The following is a 7,683-nucleotide window of genomic DNA, read 5'->3' as shown; positions in this document are numbered from 1 at the left end:
GACAGTATAGATGTAAAACCAATATGCCAGCAGTTTATCTCAGTTAGTGAGAGGAGCAGGCCTGTGTTTGGCTGCTTCACATAGTGGACATTGAGTTGTTGTGTGGGGCATGTAGTCCATGTCTGTTGCTGTAACAGTAGCTCATGTTTAGAATAAAAGATCGCAGCTCACTGAGTTAATCGGGGCAATAGTGCCTCAAACGTTGCATCATTTTGCTGAGAGATCTGTTACTTTGTGGTCATCTTAGACGAGTAGTTTTATGGACAAAAACCAGCAGGTCACTCAGTGTTCCCTTAGTGCTAATGTATCAGAGATGTTGGTGTACTATAACTGAAGTAATGTTGTTAAGTCCTTAAAGTCATATTCTTTTATTGTCATGACTGTATTTGAAGCTATTTTTATTTTTGTATGATACCTGATTTATATGGAATATGGCTGAAGTAAACTAAAGCCTGAAATACTCAGTCATTTGTTTAATAGTACTTTAACATTATATAATTCACATATAAAACTATGAATTGTAATTTTAAATGGTTTAAAAGCACGTAGAATAGCATATGTAGGCAAGTATATTTCTCCTTTTTTGTTAATCAAGAAGGAAAAACAAAAAACAAAAACAGGGCAGGATTCGGTGGTTGAATCATCCGTCCCCACCAATGCCCAAACCAAATCTACGCTCTTGGGTCATAAATATTTTGTACATGTAAATCAGGATTTGTATGTGTAAAAAGAATCTGTGTGTGGACTTAGCCAAAAAACCCTGCAAGTTACAAGTACGAATTTTAACCCTATTTTTCTTCCTTTCATCTGATTGGTCAATGTCATGTCAATCACAAATGTAACAATCCAATCAGAGAACAGATGGGTTTGGCTGTCGAGGGGTGCTTTTTTTGAACTGCAGGTCTTTGAAAGGAATAAATGCCCCTTTACATGCCAACCCAGCGTTTTCTTTCATCACCACCAATTACTGTAATAAAGATGGATGACGTGACAGCGCCCCAAAAATGAAGCCAAAACGTCTCTATCACCCCCTGGTGTCTGGCTGCAGTATAGGTCATAAACCCCGCCTCCTCTATGTTAGCGGATGGGACTGTGGTCAGACTAAAATAAATTAATTCTCCTAAGAAAAACTTTTTCCAAAGATTCTTTCTTTTGTTATCAATAGTTCTCATCACGCTGATTGATGTCCAATGAGTCTCCTCTCCCATAAGTTTGATTCTAATTCCTACCGCGGTGATGTTAAATTGGGGTGAAACGTTATCATAGCAGCTTTGACTGGCAGCTGCAGAAGTGGAGGTGGAGCGGCCGAAGAGTAAACTGTTAAAAGTAAGTACTGAATATTATGTCACTTATTTATGTGCAAATGTTTAATAATGAGGAACATTAAAACATTCCTGTTGGCCACATGTCGGCAAAGTTATGTGACATTAGCGATGTTTGTACTTTCAGCGTTTACTTGGTTTTAAAGCCTTTAAAATATAATACAATAGTCGACCTTAATCTTACAGAGAATGTGATGATTTTGTGGATAATTAAAGTCAGTCATATATCCACAAACACAACAGGCTGAAAGTCAGTGATGCTGCTCGGTTTGCAGTCCTGAACATCACGGCACAAGCAGGATCCACTGCACTGTTAATGTGAGCTGTGTTATATTGCTGCCTCTGTTCGGTGGTGTCGAGCCAAACGCACTTTAACGTGTGTTTGAACGAGCTGACGGTTCACTCGTTAAGCTGAAAGAAAGATGCTTTAATCACAGCAGTCACACATGTGTCCACTGCACCATCTGGAACTCTTCTTGTTTACACTCGTAATAACACAAACACTAAATCCTGCTTCTCTGTGCTGTTGTGTAGCAGTGTGTACACCTGAGACTGTCACCTGTCTGTCTGTCCTGCACTCTCTGTTTCTTTCTCTCTGATTGTGGAATAAAAGTATGAACATGTGTTTATAAGTTCAAATTCAAATTCAAATTCAAATTTTATTTGTCACGTACACAGTCATACACAGTACGATATGTAGTGAAATGCTTGGACAACTGCTCGTGACCTAAAGAAAACAAAAAAGGAAAAGGCTATGAATAAGATAGGAAATAAATATGAAAAATTAAAAAGGGTAAATTTAACTAGGAAGGAATAAAATATAAATTAAGGTTAAAAATGAAATAACTGTACAACACAAATTAGAATGAAAGGTAAATTTAACTGGGAAGAATAAGATAAAATATATAAATTAAAGTTGAAAATAAAATAACTGTACAACAAAATACACAATATAGAACTATATAAGAATGTATGAAGAAATATAAATAAATATATACACAATAACAGCAGCATATACACAATAACAGCAGCGTGATTTAAGTGATGAAGTGAAACCAAAGTCCAGAAAGTCCAGTGTGTGTGTAAGAACCATATGTGTGGGTCAGTACTGTGTGGTGGTGTGATTGAGAGACCGTATCGCCTGCGGGAAGAAGCTCCTCCTCAGTCTCTCTGTGTTGGTCTTCAGGGAGCGGAATCGCTTTCCTGACCTCAACAGTCTGTTGTTGGGATGGCTGAGGTCCTTCACCATCTTCCTGGCCTTGGTCCAGCACCGCCTGCTGTAGATTGAGTGCAGGTCAGGGAGCTCGGAGCGGATGGTGCGCTCAGCTGACCGCACAACCCTCTGTAGAGCTCGTCTGTCCTGCATGGTGCTGTTCCCGAACCAGGTTAAGATGTTTCCCGCCAGGATGCTCTCTATGGTGCAGGAGTAAAAGTTCCTGAGCACCTTGGAGGGCAGTTGGAAGTCTCTCAAGCGTCTGAGGTGGTAGAGACGCTGTCGGGCCTTTTTCACCACGGTGTTGATGTGACAGGACCATGACAGGTCCTGCGTGATGTGAACTCCGAGGTATTTGAAGCTGTCCACTCTCTCCACTGGGCACTCGTTGATGACGGGGGTCTGGTAGTTCCTCTCCTGCTTAGTGCTGAAGTCCACTATCAGCTCCTTTGTCTTACTGACGTTTAGAAGGAGGTTGTTCCTCTGGCACCAGTTCTCCAGATTCCTAATCTCCTTCAGGTAGGCCGTCTCGTTGTTATCAGAGATCAGGCCCACCACGACGGTGTCGTCAGCAAACTTGATGATGGTGGTGGAGCTGGTAGTGGCCACGCAGTCATATGTGTACAAAGAGTACAGCAGGGGGCTCAGAACACACCCCTGGGGGGCTCCAGTGCTGAGAGTGGTGGAGGCTGAGACATGTCCGCCCATCCTTACTGCCTGCGGTCTGCCAGTTAGGAAGTTGGAGATCCACTGACACATAGATGAGCTGAGTCCCAGATGCTCCAGCTTGGTGGTGAGTGTGGAGGGAATTATGGTATTAAATGCAGAGCTGTAGTCTATGAAGAGCATTTTAACATAATTCCCCCTTCTAGTGTCCAAGTGAGTGAGTGATGTGTGGAGGAGATGAGAGATGGCATCGTCTGTGGAACGATTTGGACGGTAAGCGAACTGTAGTGGGTCCAGTGTGTCTGGTAGTGAAGAAATGATGAAGTCTCTGACCAGGCGTTCAAAGCACTTCATCACTACTGAGGTGAGGGCTACAGGGCGATAGTCATTGAGAGAAGCAGGGTGGGGTTTCTTCGGGACAGGAACAATGATGGACTCCTTGAAGCAAGTTACACTTGTGTTTGAATCCTGCAGCTTATCACACATTTGATTTCCATGTGTGACGACTGCAAGTGTCCAGAGTGAGGACAGACTGAGGGACCCACTGCTGCACATCATCTGTGAGGCTTTGCAGCCCTGATGATCCACCAGGACAAACTCAGCAGTGTGTGAGGAAGAGGAGGAGGAAGAGCCAGCAGCAGCTGACAGATGGAGAGAATAGACAGACTGTTCCCTGTTTGTGAAGGACTGCTAGTATAGAGCGTTATTACATTTATTGCTAATGCAGTCATATGGCACACTGACTTTTGAGGAAAGTTTAGATGCACTCATCATCAGAAAGGTTGCCGACCCCTGCTCTGGGGTGAACTGCAGCTCCATGACCTGGAAGACTTGCTGTAATCGATGAAACCATGAATTCTGCTCTCTACCAGAAAGTCCTGAGGTAGAAAGTCTGACCATCATTCACAGAGTCACCTTTGAACGTGTCAGGAAAACTAAATGAAGGCTGTTTTCTGTCACAGTGGCCGGGTCACCCCGGAGTGTATTAGGAACACCTGGTGATGACGATCTGAAGGCTACACCCTGTCAGTAAATAGCCCATTGGTGTTGAGTCACATACTGGTTCACACACAGTCCACACACTACATCGGTGAAAGACTGGTGCAAAGACAGCTGCACTGCAAAAGAAGCATTATCGCTCCGAACACACCAAGCGAGAGCCAGACCCCTGCTCCTGACTGCTGCTCGGACTCGATAAGTTGTCCATCTGCTGCATCTGCGACCACGATGGCCATGTTAGCTGGACCTGGGAGTCCACTGTTTCTATGGCAACAGGAGAGGCGTTGAACCCCACACCTCCGGCTGATGATGTCAGCACTCAGCTCTGCTGAGAGGCGCTCCCTCGTCTCCACCTCCTACCCACGACCCACCACGTCTGTCAGCCCCACGTGGCAGCAAGCCGACTGCAGCGCCGTCAAGCTTCGCAGCAGAGCTCCACTCTGAGCCATCTTGGAACCTGGTGGAAAACCAGAGGCTGGCTTTGAACTGATTTGGTTGACTGATGCAATTTTGAGTTTAGAACAGGATGCTGCTCCGTAAGGCAAGGCAAGTTTATTTGTATAGCACAATTCAACAACAAGGTGATTCAAAGTGCTTTACAGAGACATTAGAAACAAAAACAAATAAAAAGCATGATTTAAAATTGAATAAAACAAGCAAATAAACTAACTAACTAATTAACAAACAAACAACAGTATATAAAATCAAAACAGATAAAATCTGAACAGTAGATAAAATCAGTAGTTAGTGTAAGTTTTGAAATTTAAGCTTAAAAGTATGGATTTGGTGCTTTATTCAAATGCAGCTGAGAACAGGTGAGTCTTCAACCTGGATTTAAATAAACTGAGTGTTTCAGCTGATCTGAGGCTTTCTGGGAGTTTGTTCCAGATATAAGGAGCATAAAAGCTGAATGCAGCTTCTCCGTGTCTGGTTCTGACTCTGGGAACTGATAAAAGACCGGATCCAGATGACCTGAGGGATCTGGAAGGTTCATACTGGGTCAGGAGGTCACTGATGTATTTTGGTCCTAAACCATTCAGAGCTTTATAGGCCAGCATCAGAACTTTAAAGTCTATCCTCTGACGGACAGGCAGCCAGTGTAAGGACCTCAGAGCTGGACTGATGTGGTCCACTTTTTTGGTCTTAGTGAGGACTCGAGCAGCAGAGTTCTGAATGAGCTGTAGTTGTCTGACTGATTTTTTAGGTAGACCTGTAAAGATGCTGTTACAGTAATCAAGCCTACTAAAGATGAATGCATGGACTAGTTTTTCCAGGTCCTGTTGAGACATCAGATCTTTTATCCTTGAAATATTCTTGAGGTGATAGTAAGCTGATTTTGTTATTGTCTTAATGTGTTTTTCTAAGTTTAGGTCTGCATCCATCACTACACCCAAATTTCTCGCCTGGTTTGTGGTTTTTAGATGTATAGATTGAAGTTCTCTGGTGACCTGTAATCGTTTTTCTTTGGCTCCAAAGACTATTACCTCAGTTTTGTTTTTGTTTAGCTGGAGAAAATTGTGGCACAACCAGTCATTGATTTCCTCAATGCATTTACCAAGAGCCTGTACAGGGCCTCGGTCTCCTGGTGACATTGTGTCCTGATGTCCTCCTGCCAATCCAGCTGCCCCTGGGAGGGACTGTTTCCCTGGAGTGGAGCCTGAGGAGCCCACAGCAAAGAAACAGGATTAGAAATGGCATTTTTCAGGTTAATACCTGACAAGTTTCTCCTTTTCACCTTCAGTGAGACGCCAAAGTGCTTTGTTAACTGATCTGGATACTTTTTTAGTCTCAGCCTTACATTTCCAGTGCGCCGGTACAACGTCTGCAAGTTCTGAACACTCGAACAGTCTCTAGGTTTCATGATAGTTTCATTCAGACAGAATATGAACCATAGGATAGGATGTTCCACAGCAGCGTGCATGCTCACCCAAACTGTCCCAGCTCTCACACAGGCACTAAGACTGAAATCAAGTGTGGAGTTTTTGCCTACAGCTGAGAGTCCTATGATGAAAAATACACATTATTCTGGGTGTATGTTAGTCTTGAGTGTGTTAGAGCTCAGCCACCCTGGCACTGGATGATACTCTCTCCTAGCTCAGTCCCACACACCGTGCTGCTGAGTACTAACGATGAAGCTTCAGGTACCATCACCTCTCTGGGATCTGTGTTTCCTGACTCGGGTTTTTACCACAATCATTTGTAATGTAATGAATTCTTCAAATATTGGTTTCTTACAGACATCGTGGTGCCACTGGCTGCTCTGTTCGTCTATGCAGTGACCAGGGCCGATGGTTAGTCGGTGAACAGCCTTCGTGGGGTTGGCAGCACGTGAAACAATGTAAGTGAGAAACAGATGATACCTTGGACCTGATCCACGTCTTCCTCTGGGATCTGAGAGCTGCTCGTGTTATTCAGACTCCCCTGACCCTGGAAAGAGGAGGGAGGCGTTTAGCTGACACAGAGAAGCCAGGGGGCGCTCACACAGTGGGGGGGGGGGGTCATGACAGGCTGTGGACGTCAACTGACGTCAACATGGCTGTGACATGAACCGTGCTTTCACAGCACCATCACATCTCATACTTGTATTTGACTCGGTGCAGTCCTAACGGCAGGGCTGTGGGGGACAGTACACCTGCACAGCCCTGGAGCAGTGAAGGAGGAGGAGCTCCTGGAGGAGCGTTTGGTTTTTCTCCACTAAGTCTCGTTTTTGTAGCTGCAGGAATCTGTGCATCTATTTTGCTTACAGGCCAGCTTAAAACAACCCATCCAAGCTAGACCGGCACTAATGCACCGCTCCGGTGCCGACAGCGAGCGTGAGCTCGGCCGAGGACCACTGAGTCCAGAGCGTACGACACAGGAAACGACAAAATACAAGTGTTTGAAAATACAATTTATTAGCGAATTTACATGTCGCTATATTCACGAGTACAAAGCAGTGACAATGTTTCTCTCTTCTTTGTTGAACTCATAGCTCAGATTTCATGAATTCATTTCAAAGGTGAAGCGAAGTTTGTACGTTAACAGGGAAATGTTCGTGATGATGTCATGACTTTGGCTCATATCCCAAATGAAAGAAATGAAGGAAACCAAACGAAGGCTTCTTTGCAGCCATCAACTCACACAGTCCGTTACACACAGGGGGCGTGTCAGGAGCTCCCGTTAACCTGGTGTGGACTAATAATCTGATATTAAAGTCAACGCTGCAGATTAATGGGGACAAAGCTCACCAGGACAGCCATGAGGTGTGATGATAGATTTAAAGGTGGGGGAGGTTTATATATGAAGTCTCGACAAGTTCACAGAAACTTTCATCAGTCAAAAGAAGAAAGCAGCTGGGTTAGCAAGTTAGCCTCTGCTGCTAAAGACAGCAGCTGTGCCTTTGTACACTTAATGTGTCTGGATTCAGTCAGTCTGATGTCCATACAGGTGCTCAGCTCAGCAGCAGCTATGATGGTTCTTGGTTGATTGCTGGATCTGAAACTG

The sequence above is a fragment of the Astatotilapia calliptera genome, chromosome 6, assembly GCF_900246225.1.
Source record: "Astatotilapia calliptera chromosome 6, fAstCal1.2, whole genome shotgun sequence".
Classification (NCBI taxonomy): domain Eukaryota; kingdom Metazoa; phylum Chordata; class Actinopteri; order Cichliformes; family Cichlidae; genus Astatotilapia; species Astatotilapia calliptera.
The sequence above is the reverse complement of the archived record's forward strand: the minus strand, read 5'-3'. Positions refer to the sequence as shown.